Source organism: Schistocerca piceifrons, chromosome 1 (assembly GCF_021461385.2).
Source record: "Schistocerca piceifrons isolate TAMUIC-IGC-003096 chromosome 1, iqSchPice1.1, whole genome shotgun sequence".
NCBI classification, from domain to species: Eukaryota; Metazoa; Arthropoda; class Insecta; order Orthoptera; family Acrididae; genus Schistocerca; species Schistocerca piceifrons.
In genome coordinates, this window is record NC_060138.1 from 282,816,804 (window position 1) to 282,831,276 (window position 14,473).

Below are 14,473 nucleotides of genomic sequence, written 5' to 3' on the forward strand. Positions count from 1 at the left end.
GGCACAACTCCTAGACAATTTAGTTAGCTTCGGCTGAAACAAAGAATCATGCCAATCGGTTCAGTAGATTTGAAGATACCACACCGTGAGATAAAAAGAAAGTCATTATGAGAAAAACGAGTTCGAAGTTTTGACTACATATAAATGCAATATTATGCAACTTACGTTCAATCTGCTATTCCGGGTCCATAAACTAGTCCTTCCTCTTCCTCACAGAGAGCGTTCTGCCCGATCTGGGCCATCCTGCGCTGCTCCAGAGCCGCTCGTATGTCCGGTGACAAGCGGTTTTCTGCCGCTTGAATCCGGTGGTCCTCCGAATGCTTGGCGAACTGCGCCGAATAGAATCCCAGGGTGACGTCCATCGTTGTCATGGTCTTCAGAATTGCTGAGAACCCCTCGTTGAAGCTGTTCACTGCCAGGAAAGTCGCAATCTCCACAGTCTACGCACTAGAATGCAAATGCTTGGGGGCTAACTGCCAAACACACGCGTTCAAACTATCATTTGAATTTCGTGTGTTTCCTCCCAATCACAGGTACAATAACTCTTCAAGAAAAAAACAGGTGCGTGAAAAAATGTCGATTTCAGGCAGGTGCATTTTTTTGTCGAACCGCGAATAACAAACATCTCCATTCCATATTCGGAAAAACCGTTTCAGAGGTGGATTCCAAACACTTTTATGGATCCAAAAATGCAATTTAAAATATCTATTTTTTGAACCCAAAGATCGTAAACCTCCCCTTAACGTCATTACCTCAGCCGAGCAGATATAATTCCTTACGCTTCCGACCCTTCCAATGAGTTATGTTTTAGTACACCAGCTAGGAGGCTGAACCCATGATGTGCTGCTACTGTTCACCAAGATGACTTCCCCCTTCGAAACCGCTACCTGTCTGGTCTGCTATACTCGGTCACTGTGAGCTGCTGACCTCACAAACACTGATGGGAAGACTTGGAGACTTCTATCTCCAGCTTGCGAACAGACTGATGGAGTTTGTTGTGCCACCCACCTGTCGCAGTATTCCAGATGTGGGCAAACCACTGCTGCCCCCCAGTAGCACCTGTAAGTCGTCAGCGACATCTTTGGTGGAAGGGGCTTATGCTGTTGTCCATCTCCACACCGTGCACAGCTACTGACAGATTACACAAGCATGCCACGAGAATGGTAATACACAGTTGCCGTAGGAGCTACACTATGTGATGGAAAGTATCCGCACACCTGGCTGAAAATGACTTACAAGTACGTGGCACCCCCCATCGGTAATGCTCGAATTCAATATGGTGTTGGCCCACCCTTAGCCTTGATGAGAGCTTACACTTTCGCAGGCATACGTTCAATCAGGTGCTGGAAGGGTTGTTGGGGAATAGCAGCCCATTCTACATGGAGTGCTGCATCGAGGAGAGGTATTGATGACGGTCAGTGAGGCGTTCCAAAACATCCCAAATGTGTTATTTAGGATTCAGGTCAGGACTCTGTGCAGGCCAGTCCATTACAGGGGTGATTGTCGTGTAACAACTCCGCCACAGGCTGTCCATTATGAACAGGTGCTCGATCGTGTTGCAAGATGCAATTGCCATCCCTGAATTGCTCTTCAACGGCGAGAAGCAAGAAGGTGCTTAAAACATCAATGTAGGCCTGTGCTGTGATAGTGCCACATAGAACAACAAGGGATGCAAGTCCCCTCCATGAAAAACACGACCACACCATGACACCACAGCCCCCGAATATTACGGTTGGCATTACACACGCTGGTAGATGACGTTCACCGAGCATTCGCCATACCAACACCCTGCCGTCGGATCGCCACATTGTGTACCGTGATTCATCACGCCAAACAACGTGTTTCCACTGTTCAATGGTCCAATGTATACGCTCTTTACACCAAGCGAGGCGTCGTTTGGCTTTTACCGACGTGATGTATGGCTTATGAGCAGCCGCTCGACCATTAAATCCTAGTTTTCTCACCTCCCGCCTAACTGTCATAGTATCCGTAGTGGATCCTGATGCAGTTTGGAATTCCTATGGGATGGTCTGGATAGATGTCTGCCTATTACATATTGCCACCCTCTTCAATTGTCGGCGGTCCCTGTCAGTCAACAGACGAGGTCGGCCTGTACGCTTTTGTGCTGTACGTGTCCCTTCACGTTTCCACTTCACTATCACATCGAAAACAGTGGATCTAGGGATGTTTATGAGTGCGGAAATCTCGCGTACAAACGTATGGCACAAGTGACACCCAATCACCTGACCACGTTCGAAGTCCGTGAGTTCTGCGGAGCGCCCCATTCTGCTGTCACGATGTCTAATGACTACTGAGGTCGCTGATATGGAGTACCTGGCAGTAGGTGACACCTAATATGGGAAACGTATATTTTTAGGGGGTGTCCAGATACTTTTGATTACATAGTGTATGCTAGCCATCAGCGAGACCTGCCGCCCGCCCGACACCATGTTTACGTGGATGGACGCGATTGGGATGACATCTCCCGAATATTGAGACAGCTTCGGGACGTTCCGAGGCCGTGTGCTGCACTGCCGCTTGCCTATGCGCCGCCACAGAGACGAATACACTATTGTAAACTTTACAGTAATAGATTCTTGTTCCGCTAATGTTGTATCATTAGCGCACAGCACGCCGATGGCCTGCTCCACAGCACCCCATGCTTCTTCTTCCTGACAACAGTGGGCGAATAAACCCAGGACCCTACTAAGTCTTTACATCGGCTGCGGCCACCTTTGCATAACAACCTCCGCAACATCTGAACCTCCACCCCATCACAATAAAGTTTGATGAGTGGGCTGTTTTCCGTTGGCCTTCCTGATTGTGTCCTTGTTGGTGTCCACGTCGAGTAGCACCAACATTAATTCCACCTTCAGAGAGTCGTTTGTTAAACATCAGAAAAATGCAGACTCGTTGTTGTTTAGAGGAAAAACCAGGGAAATATATTCATGCGTGTCAGGTCCACATTTTGTAATTTATCAGGCATGAGTTGCCGTACACTAACTAAGTACCAGGAATATACGACATTATGGAACGTTTGAGCACTTGCCGCAGAACTGTTCAGTCACCTTGGACTATGATTCGGCGTATTAATTGGTTTTATTGTTAGCAGCAGCAAATTTAATAACGCCTTTTTCCGGAGAAACAGAGGATCTGACTGAGTTCATTAGAGATGTGTTAGCTAGTGCCGAATTGTGCAATTGCACGAATGAAACTTGCCTGGATGTGGCTAACTTACGGTTAATAAGCGAAGCTAATACATATGTAATGTATCATGAGGTACTTTAGCGAGGCAGGAACATTCCATGAGCTGGCTGTTGGTTTGTGTCATCGCTACCAGAAGAAAAACAGCTCGAGATTTGTTAAAGAGAAACAGAGTAGTTTAATGCAGAAGCCTGTGAGTCAATGGAATCTCTTGCAGACAGAATCCGGAAGATTGATATACAAACATATGGGCTGATACGAGTGACAGAAGCTGAAACAGTTACTTCGCGTGAACCTAATGTTTCTTGCGGGGTATCTCCGCCGGTACATCACACAGAGTCATGATGGAGAATCCTTTTGACCCGGCCAATGCTGTTAGGACCATCACGTGCTTGAAAGACATCGGTATTGTTATAAAAGGGAGTAATGACTGTCGGCGCTTTGCCTCTGAAATAAACTGCTATAGATTTGTTCGTAAGGGTCATCTGCAGAATCAATATTGCCATTCAGATTGTTGTGATTGTGGTCAGGTCGGTCATAAGGTACAATATTGCAGGAATAAGAAACAAGGGAAGCACTCGCCAGAAAATGCGTCCATTAAACATACACGAGAATCTATCGACTGATGGAATGCAGTCCCAGTAGAACAGAGACTGCACATACTTCTGGAGAGAGAATGCTGTTCGTTAGGCACTGTACAGGGCAAGGAAGTAAGTTTTTAGTAGACATATGTGCACACATGTCAGTCATTAGAGTGGACGTCTTAGCCAGGAATGGGCTTAGGTCTCCCTGATACAGGTTACAGTGGGTGATAATGACGTGAAGTCATTAGGGACAACGCTGCTCGATTTCATTATTTAGAGTTAAGAGTTTTCGAGAATACGTGAAAGTTTTGCCAAATGTTGGTGGAGGTTATTTTTCAATTCTCGGACTAGACTTTCTTGATAAACTTCATGCCAAAATCGATCTTTTGCGGTATACAGTTAAACTCAATGGAACTTTGTTTCCGCTGCGAACAATAACTGCAAGCGAGACAATGTTGCAAGTGTTTTCTACTGAACTGTAAACACATACAGGGTGTAAATTTTTAGTTGACAAACCAGAATACCTCGAAAAATAAGCTTCACACAAAAAAAGTGTAGAATTCAAAGTTGATTATTGTCGAGGGGGACATATGCTGGCGCTAAAATTAGCCCGCCACCCCGGCCTATTGGGGGTGAGGCGGGAGGTAACTTTAAAATTTCGAATGGGAACCCCCATTTTTTATTGCAGAATCAGATTCTACATAAAAAACTACGTACATTTTGTCTTAAACATTTGTTTTGATTCTTGATAATTGGCGCTGTAATTCAAGAAAATCCATGTCCTCACCACCGAATGGTACTAAGAAGTACAGATTCTGTTGCAATTACATATACTTGAAAGCCGAAAACTTCACTGACACGTATCCTATCCCCAATATTACAGAGACATTGGACAAGCTGCGTCAATGTGGATACCTGTCTAAGAAACAGTACCTGAAAGTAGTTCCAGAAGCTAGAACTAAAACTGCCTTCACAACACTATAGGGTATCGTACACTCATGCCCAAAAATTAAGGATAATGCTGATACATGGTGAAACAATGTTCTTGTGGGCGGTTTGCGGGTTTAAATCACCTCGGGGTATGACCATGCAGTGCATTTGACCTGCGGTCGTCGCACGGTGACGCTGGCAGCAGTCCACATACGCAGAGGTGTGTTGGTGCATGTCAGAGTACGGTGCAGCGAGTAAGTGTGCAGACGTTTTCAGACGTGCTGATGGTGACTGTGTGTTGAAATTGGCTCAAAGAACACATATTGATGACGTTATGAGGGGTAGAATACTAGAGCGACTGGAGGCTGGTCAAACACAGCAGGTCGTAGCACAGGCCCTCCGTGTGCCACAAAGTGTGATCTCAAGATTATGGAAACGATTCCAGCAGACAGAAAACGTGTCCAGGCACTACAGTACGGGGCGTCCACAGTGTACAACACCACAAGAAGACCGATATCTCACCATCAGTGCGCGCAGATGGCCACGGAGTACTGCAGGTAGCCTTGCTCGGGACCTTACCGCAGCCACTGAAACAGTTGTCTCCAGACATACAGTCTACAGACGACTGAACAGACATGGTTTATTCGCCCGGAGACCTGCAATGTGCATTCCACTGACCTTTGGTCACAGGAGAGCCCGTAAAGCCTGGTGTCAAGAACACAGTACATGGTCATTGGAACAGTGGTCCCAGGTTATGTCTACGGACGAGTCCAGGTATAGTCTGAACAGTGATTCTCGCCGGGTTTTCATCTGGCGTGAACCAAGAAGCAGATACCAACCTCTTAATGTCCTTGAAAGGTACCTGTATGGAGGTCGTGGTTTGATGCTGTGGGGTGGGATTATTATTGGTGCACGTACACCCCTGCATGTCTTTGACAGAGGAACTGTAGCAGGTTAGGTGTATCGGGACGACATTTTGCACCAGTACGTCCGTCTTTTCAGGGGTGCAGTGGGTCCCACTTTCCTCCTGATGGATGATAACACACGGCCCCACCGAGCTGCCATCGTGGAAGAGTAACTTGAAACAGAAGATATCAGGCGAATGGAGTGGCCTGCCTGTTCTCCAGACCTAAATCCCATCGAGCACGTCTGGGATGCTCTCGATCGACGTATCGCTGCACGTCTTCGAACCCCTAGGACACTTCAGGAGCTCCAACAGGCACTGGTGCAAGATGGGAGGCTATACCCCAGCAGCTGCTCGACGACCTGATCCAGAGTATGCCAACCCGTTGTGTGGCCTGTGTACGTGTGCATGGTGATCATATCCCATATTGATTTGTGGGTACATGCACGGGAAACAATGGCGTTTTGTAGCACACGTATTTCGGGATGGTTTTCTTAACTTATCACCAATACCGCGGACCTACATATCTGTGTCGTGTGTGTTCCCTATGTGCCTATGCTATTAGCGCCAGTTTTGTTTAGTGCCACGTTGTGTGTCACCACATTCTGCAGTTATCCTTAATTTATGAACATGAGTGTAGAATGACAATTGGATTTAAAAATGCGCTAGCTACATTTCAGAGACTGTTGGGTGGCGTTCTTCATGTACTGAAACCTAAAAAATGTGTGTTGTACTAAGACGACATTGTGTTTTCGAGAGACATGGAAGAACACGTCATGCATTTGAAAGAAATATTTAACACACTATGGACAGCACTTCTGACACCCAGTGCAGATAAATTCCACTTTGCACAAACTAAATACTTCGTCAATGAAATTAGTAACCCTGATTAGTTTTGGCAGCCTGTAACTTCGCAACACCACGAACTAATAAACAACATCAGTCATTCTTTGGCCTATACCATTATTACAAGAAATTCATTATAGATTTCGCCAGAATTGCCGAGCTATTGAACCAGTTGTTGCAAAAAGATGTAAAATTTTTGTGGACAACAGATTGCCAAACATATCTGAGATGTTGAAAAAAAGAAAACAAATGTACTGACGTTAGATCCAGTATTAGTAATGCCATATCACGAAAAAGAATTCACCCTTTCTTGTGATAATTAGTAATTGTGTGCTACGGTGCATTCTCAGTTAGCATTTATAAGGAAAAGAATGTCCTGTGGCTCATGGTTCTACACAACTCAACCAGGTAGAATGAAATTACTACACAACAGAAAAACGGATTCCAGTAGTGATTTATGGAATTGCATGGTTTCACTGTTTGTGTATGACTAAAAGTTCAATGGAATAACAGATTACACATCACTAAAATTATTGTTAGGATTAAAGGATCCTGCTAGTTGATTAATGAGATGGGCACTCAAACTGAGTGAACTCATGGTTATTGATAATTTTTACTTATGGGCCTCTGACAGAAACTGAATAAAACACAATTTTAGTGCCATATGCGTTTCGCCTTTATTTTCTGCAAGGCATCATCAGTGGCCTGGAATATGTACATGTGTTTGCTATTTAATTTACATTTTGGTCACTGTACCTATAGGCTATAAACAGTTCTGGTGGTTGGTATTTCCTATTAAGTAGTAATCTTTTGAACTGTACTTACAAGTATTCTTGCTTTTTAACATCTATGTAATCACCCAGCAATGGACTTCCCAGATATTGAAACACCCTCCTTACTTCTTCCCAGATACCATTATTGATGTAGTAGAGAAGAATGTTACACAGCAGAAATGTATTATGGACAGACTGAGTAGTAGATGTCCCTTCACTTGCATTACCCAGAGACTTGGTTTTTGAATGTGACCTCAATCCTGACATCCCTGTGCCATGCCTCCCAAGATTATTTAGTAAGGTATGTTGATATGCCAGTCAATTTAATTCTACATTCTACGTGATGTTTGTACATAATGTAATAAAGGAGTGCCATTGATGCACGTTACGTATGTTGCATGTACTCTCATTCTAACATATGTGCTAAAACTCTATGTCATTATAGTGACAGTGTTAACATGGCACTTGGTAAAATAATCTGCCATGATTATATAGCAGCCTATGTCTCTCTGGTTTGACCCATGTTTCATGTTCCCATATTTGGGTGTCTACATGTTGCTCTTTGGGTCAACCTATTGTCTACAACGAATCATACCATTTATTCATTTATTTCCTTTCTATGGTAACTAAAGAGCCAGACGTACTATGATAGAATGAGTCCCTATATATTTATAAACTTAGCGCCCAAGAAACAGAAGATATTGATGATGAAAACCTAGTCTAAAAACAATCCAAATCACCATTTTTATCAACTGGTTTGGGCTATATAACCATCCTCTGACCAATATATCTCAAGTGTGGAATAGTGTTGACATCTTTGAGGAATTAATATGTTTTACTAGATACTAGTTAATTGTGCAGAGTAGTTCAATTTCACTAAGTCTCCATGAGATGTGTAACTTAGTTGTGACTAAAGTAGGCATCACATTTCCTTGACTGAACTGAATGTACTCAGTATTCTGAATTTCAAGGTGCACACCAGTTTTTGTGTTGTTACTTATATTTAAGCATAGAGTATGCAAATAATGTGTGCAACAATTCTACTGTAAATGATAACGTGTGAACCTCATGTAGCCTGTGGGGCAGTAAAGTGCCATTGTTTTTGTGCAGATGGCTCGTGCGATATTTTACTTAATAGCAGATCTGACCAGAGGTTGGAAACTGTCCATGATGATGATGATGATGATGATGATGATGATGATGATGATGATGATGATGATGATGAGCAATGAATGAACAGTTACAAGTACTTTATCAGATACCATCGAAGACTTGGCTCCTGGTGAAGGTTCTCCCTGTACTAAACTATGGTAGATAAAGTGTAACAATTCTCAAATATGTATTAGTTATGTATTACCACCTCCGAGCACTCATTCCAAACAAATAGAGTTCAATTTCTGACTTGGTGAAAGAGCAAGTCATTGATATTCATCCTCAAGTAGTGTTCCAAGAAATATTTTATTTGCTTCAAAGAGCAAATTTTTATGTAACGTGGTGTTTATCATGTATGTAATACTAACTCGTCTTCTGAAACTGAATTTTACTTTAGTTTGTTAACCAAACATTTATTTTTTCAGGCTCTTTGACAGACTTCAAAGGAACTAATTGTAATAATAATTGTTAGTTTCTAGAATGAATATTTCACAGTACATTGATGTGTGTGCTAATTTGAAACTTCCCGCCAGCTTAAAGCTGTGCACTTGAGTGGGACCAGAACTTTGACCCTTTTCTTTTACAGTACACAACTTGGGACACTTGATCACCCTATCAGTTCATCCATTAATCCTTCCCATACTTTACAGAATGTCTTCTGCATACCATGATGAACTATCATTCTTGGAAGAAATATTATCCCAGAGAAATGGCTTAACCAGAGTCTATGTGGATTGTTCCCAAAATAAATCTTTCATTCTTTAGTGGGGTGTGCAGTACTTTGAAACTTTTTAGCAGATTAAAAAGTTGTTTTCTGGTCCCAAATTCAAGCCCAAAACTCTGCCTTTCACAATCCATACTTACCTTACGTATAAGAATTTTATTTGAAATCATTTTGATTTAAACATCTAGCCCATGATATCTGCCCCCCCTCCCCCATACATACAGTGCTGTTTTATACCTAGTAGTAAAGTTTATGGCAATCATTCAACAACTGCAGTAATTAATTTTCATTTGTTTTACTTTAAATTACTGTGCTTTGTAGATTTTAGTTAACTGTTTACTTGATGGGTCTATTTCTTGTTTTCTAGATGCATTACTGATAAGTTAGAGACTATGATATGTTATTGTAGATGATCAGCTGTTTGTGTTTTAGGAAAAGTTTTCCACTGAGAATGTGCAATTTCTGCTATCTGTTGGAATACCTAAATGGTTTAACAATTATGCTGTTTTCTAGTTTTAGTGCAGTGGTAACCTTGTTTAAGTCATCTTTGCAGTTACCTTTGTTTAAAGATGTTCTACATAGTATATATACCATGTATAAGATAGTTGCCAGTGTCTGAGAAAATAGGTTGTATAATTTCTTTTTAATTATCGTGTATAGCCGTATATATTCAGAGGGTATTTATATCATATCTGTTGTTGGACTTTTTGATTTTCAAGTCAAAGCTGTGTATAATGTCATCATGGTTTTGAATCTATATTGAACTGTGCATGTCACCTAGCTAAGGGTCAATAGAAGGCCACATCATTTCACCTCCAAAGGAACCATTTCCAGTAAAGTAACAATATTGTTACATTCTATCCTGGATTTTTCCATTGTTTCATTTCCAGTAACGCATTGTGTCCAAACCAACTGTAGAGATTGATGAAACCTCAACATTATTATCTGTATGTGTTAACTGATTATTTGTTCTTTTCACTCATGTATGAGGCATATAGATAAAATGTGCGCCAGTTTAAGGCAGATTTCTTTTTCCTTCTAAACTGAAAATTTTTTGTAGTTTTTTAAAATACTAGCTAATATACATGAAATAAGACTTCCCATGGGGGAAGACTTTCTTCTGCTGACGCAATTGTTTAGTTGAAAATAGTTTTGTTCCATTCTGTAAAGAATTTTATCAGTTTCTCTATGGTAATGTTCAGGATTTCAGCATCCTGTCAGCACTTCTAATTTGTGTGTCATTGAGTGCAACTTAAGGGGACCACACCCTGCCTATCTAACCCATGTTAATTTAGGCAAGTATGACCCATTTCTGAAGAAGAAGAAGAAGAAGAAATTAAAAAAAACTATTTGGTGCAGGACCTTAATATTTTTACTGTATATTAAGTGATGCTAATAGAGTGAACTGTACTAAAATCTACTTTATCCATTTTATAGTTTTTAAGGAATACTTTTTTAAATTTATTAACAAAAAATATTAAGTTTTTCTGCAGAAAATATTTTTTGTGGACTTCCTATGGGGGGAATATTGATGAATGGAGTACCAGAGGTGGATTTTTATGTTATTCACAGTCTCTGAAAATTTCATTGATTTTTCTATGATAGTTTCTTATATAATGGGGCATATATACTGAAAATATTAATTTGTGGGAAACTGACTTTAAAGGAAAAAACTTTTGAAATTTGTTACGTAGCGTTAATTAAAACTGTCCTGCTGCATATGATGGCTCTTCTTTGGTCTCTAGCAGGTCTTCCAGCTTTTTTTTCCACCTTCCTGGATGTTTGTCTTGCTTTCTTCGACATATTAGATGCAGGCCTGTCTGCATCAGCTATCCTCATTTTATCGCAACGTTGCAGCCCTGTTGTCATATTTTCACCAGGATTAATTCCCAGCTTTTTTAGTACCAACACTTTCCAATATTACCACAATTGAATGTAGTAACAGCATCATGAACTCCTAGTTTCATTGTATGCATTCCTACAACTACAGTTTTAGGAAGGTGGTTCCAAATTATGCTGTTGAAACATTCATTTGGGTTGTGTGTCTGCCCATGCATACATTTCCTTAGAAAGTCAGGATGAGACAAGTCTCTGAAAATAGGTTTAATTGCTGTAATAATAGCAGCAGGAAGAGAATGCTTTTGAGAATAAGATTCTCCAGTTGCCTGAGCCCTATTGTATTTGCATCACGAATTTTCTCCTGATGAACACAATCTATGACAGGGCTTATCATCAGTAGAGGAATTACGGAAGAATATGGTCCAAACATCTCTCTTCATTGACTCCAGATTTTCTTTATTTCTCCTAATTGCCTGCCCATAGTATACCGGCAATTTTTCTAATTCAGTTTTAGTTCATCGACAGTGTCCGGTCAACAATTTTATTCCTCTCGTATCAACAGTTAGTTTTCTCAACCTTGTTCCCAAACGTTTTTGAACATGAGCTACACATTCTATTTTGCTAATAATGGCATCTCCCTATGGCTTATTAGAGTTCATCACATTGTTGTATGCCTTACTGTCACCATTGCCCAAATATTTGGTGTACCTCTTGTTTCTACGGAGCAATGAAATATATGTTGTACTCCATGAAATTCCATACCACCACTTGTTCCTCTAAAATTGGCCACACAGTTGTGTTCTTTATGTTCATTGGCTTTACAACATTTGCAATATTTAGACATTATCTCCACATCTACCACTTTACTGGTGTCTACAATCATGGCAGTCACTTCTCCATTCAGAGAAGTATGTCCTCTTTTCTGCCAACTTCCATCAAGTGCTACTGCAATATCCAAATATCCATCATTTTCTTCCACTGCTTCCCTAGCAGCCAGTTTCATGCTTTTCTCACTGACCTCACATACGGCTTTCTCTAATATTGCAGTCAGTTTTTCAAATGTATTTAGTGGTTGATGTAAGTTCATCACTGAACAAAATGTTCCCCCTGCAGCCATGCCCTTGCAAATGGGTCATAAGCCATAAACTAATGTAGTATTGATTTCATAAGGGCCACTTGCATCTGGTTTTGAAGAACTCATAAATGAAATCATAGCCGAGCATGTAGTGCAAATTAAATCCAAAGCAATTGGCAGGCCTTTTCTCCCACTGGCACACTCACAAATTTTCACACTCTGTGACTCACCACACTGTATACATTGTACAAATTTAGAAATTGCATCTAATGATATTCTGGAATTTATAATTATGTTACTGCACCCCTTACCACTTACAGTAAATTCATTGTAAATCTCTTAAAATGGTGAGAGCTTCTTTGATGATGCACTTGTTCAAAAATTACAATTAGAAACATTCTAAAGTTGTTTCCTCTAATTTGTCATTTCTTGAAAAATGCCTTTATGTTTCATCATCTTTAATAAGCACAGAAAAACACATGTAAACAAGCACTGCAAACTTAAGTATAACAACTACTTGCAACCACACTTGAACAAAGATAGCTGTGAGTTTGGAAGAGTGTTGTTTACAAACAGCAGAAACAAAAGAATACCGACCATTGCATTCCAAGGATAGCCAACACACTCTGGAGTAAAAAAAAATCCCTAATGTGCAACGTAGGGGATATAAAGATCTAAAATATATGCAGAAAAGTGGGTGACAGAAAAGTAGGCATGGCACGTAAAAACAGGTGGTAGGAAAATGCTCTTTAAATGCTCAGAAGAAGAAGAAGAAGAAGAAGAAGAAGAAGAAGAAGAAAAAAAATATTCAGCAAAATCTTTACAAAGTACTTAAATAAAATGTTAATCTATCAAAACAAGATGAAAACTGAAAATTTATTTTTTTCTACCTGAACCATGGTGTGGTCCCCTTAAGTATACATGCCCATACATCCAAAGATAACAGCTTAGCAGGTGAAGGAATGTATGATTTTTTTTTAATGCTAAAAGAGCTTTTTTATTTTGTTCAGTTTTTTGCCATAGAGAAAATTGCACACTTATGATGTAAAGTCTTTAAAAATTAAAATAAATAAAATTGTCTAGTATCACCACAAAGCCTACTTCCAAGGCATTTGTCAATGGAACAAGAGTAAACGTTCTATTCTGTTTGCAATAGACAAAAGCAAACCACTTCTACACAGCACTGTTATTTTATGACAGACACTGTGACAAATGCAAATACACAGAACTTTTGTCCTATGGGGAAGCACTGTAAGCAATGTTGACAAATTAAGAATTATAGGAAGTATGGCTTCATGGCCAGTATTTGTGTTTTATCTGATATTTGTTTTATAAGCATAAGCCATGGTCCAAGGCATGATGCTCTGCCTCCGTCTTCAGTTTCTAATGCTGGAGACAGCATCATAGGTTAAAACTCAGAAAGCACGTACAGCTTCAAGTAAACTTAGCAGTGCAAATCAATCATACATAACATTGTAACAGTTGCTTCATTACATCAGACCACAGCTCAGTATCATGGAATTGTGCTAATTAACAGGGTTATTATTAAACTTTAGTACTTAAGCCTGTGTAGATGGAAAGCTATTTACTGTTTGGGTACTTTATAGGAATTATATTCAGACTGTTTACTGTGGGATTTGTGTTGTTAATAATGTTAGTGTCATGCCAGCAGGTGCTGGTGCTGGTATGGTGCCATGGGATCAAAGTGAAACATCAAAGTGCATTACAGTTGCAGGCACTCAACCTGGGTCTGAACAATGTGAGCAAAGCTTTACTTGTGAAGATGTTTTATCAAAACAACAGCAATGATGGTGCTGCTCTTTGCGAGTATTAACGCGTTAAAAGAATGTGGTGAAGTGGTCCACCTCTTGCAGTGCGGTCAAAGAACATGTTTCAGAAATTTGGGAATTTCTTCTGACCAAGGCTGACAGCAATTGTGTCACATATTGTTTAAGTTGCTGTTGCCATGGCTGAGAATGCTGGACACTGTGTGTGATCTTCAAGCAGTGCACAAGCTGTGTCGTGAAAGGAGAACATTCCATGGTACACTATTCAAAAAGTGCTGGTGACAATTGCAAAATTGTATCTATACAAACTGTCATGGTTGCAGGTGGTCATCATACTGAGCAACATTTGAAACATGGAACATAAAAACAGATGTTACCCCTCTAATTTGGAAATTAAAATGTGTTTTTTTCAATGTTTGCTTCATTATTTCTCTTCTGCATGTCCTTAAAAATATTTGCACAATGTTTGATTGTCCTATGACATGTATTGCATGGCAGACAATACGTGGGAAATAAGATGGCCTAATCATCATTGGCCTTTTGTGACCTCACACTCTAGTGGTTTCTTGTAAGTCAAAGTTACCAACTGACCATTTAAAATTTTACAAAACAACATCCAGATAACCTGATTTACAGTCAGTCCTTTTTTTCCCCT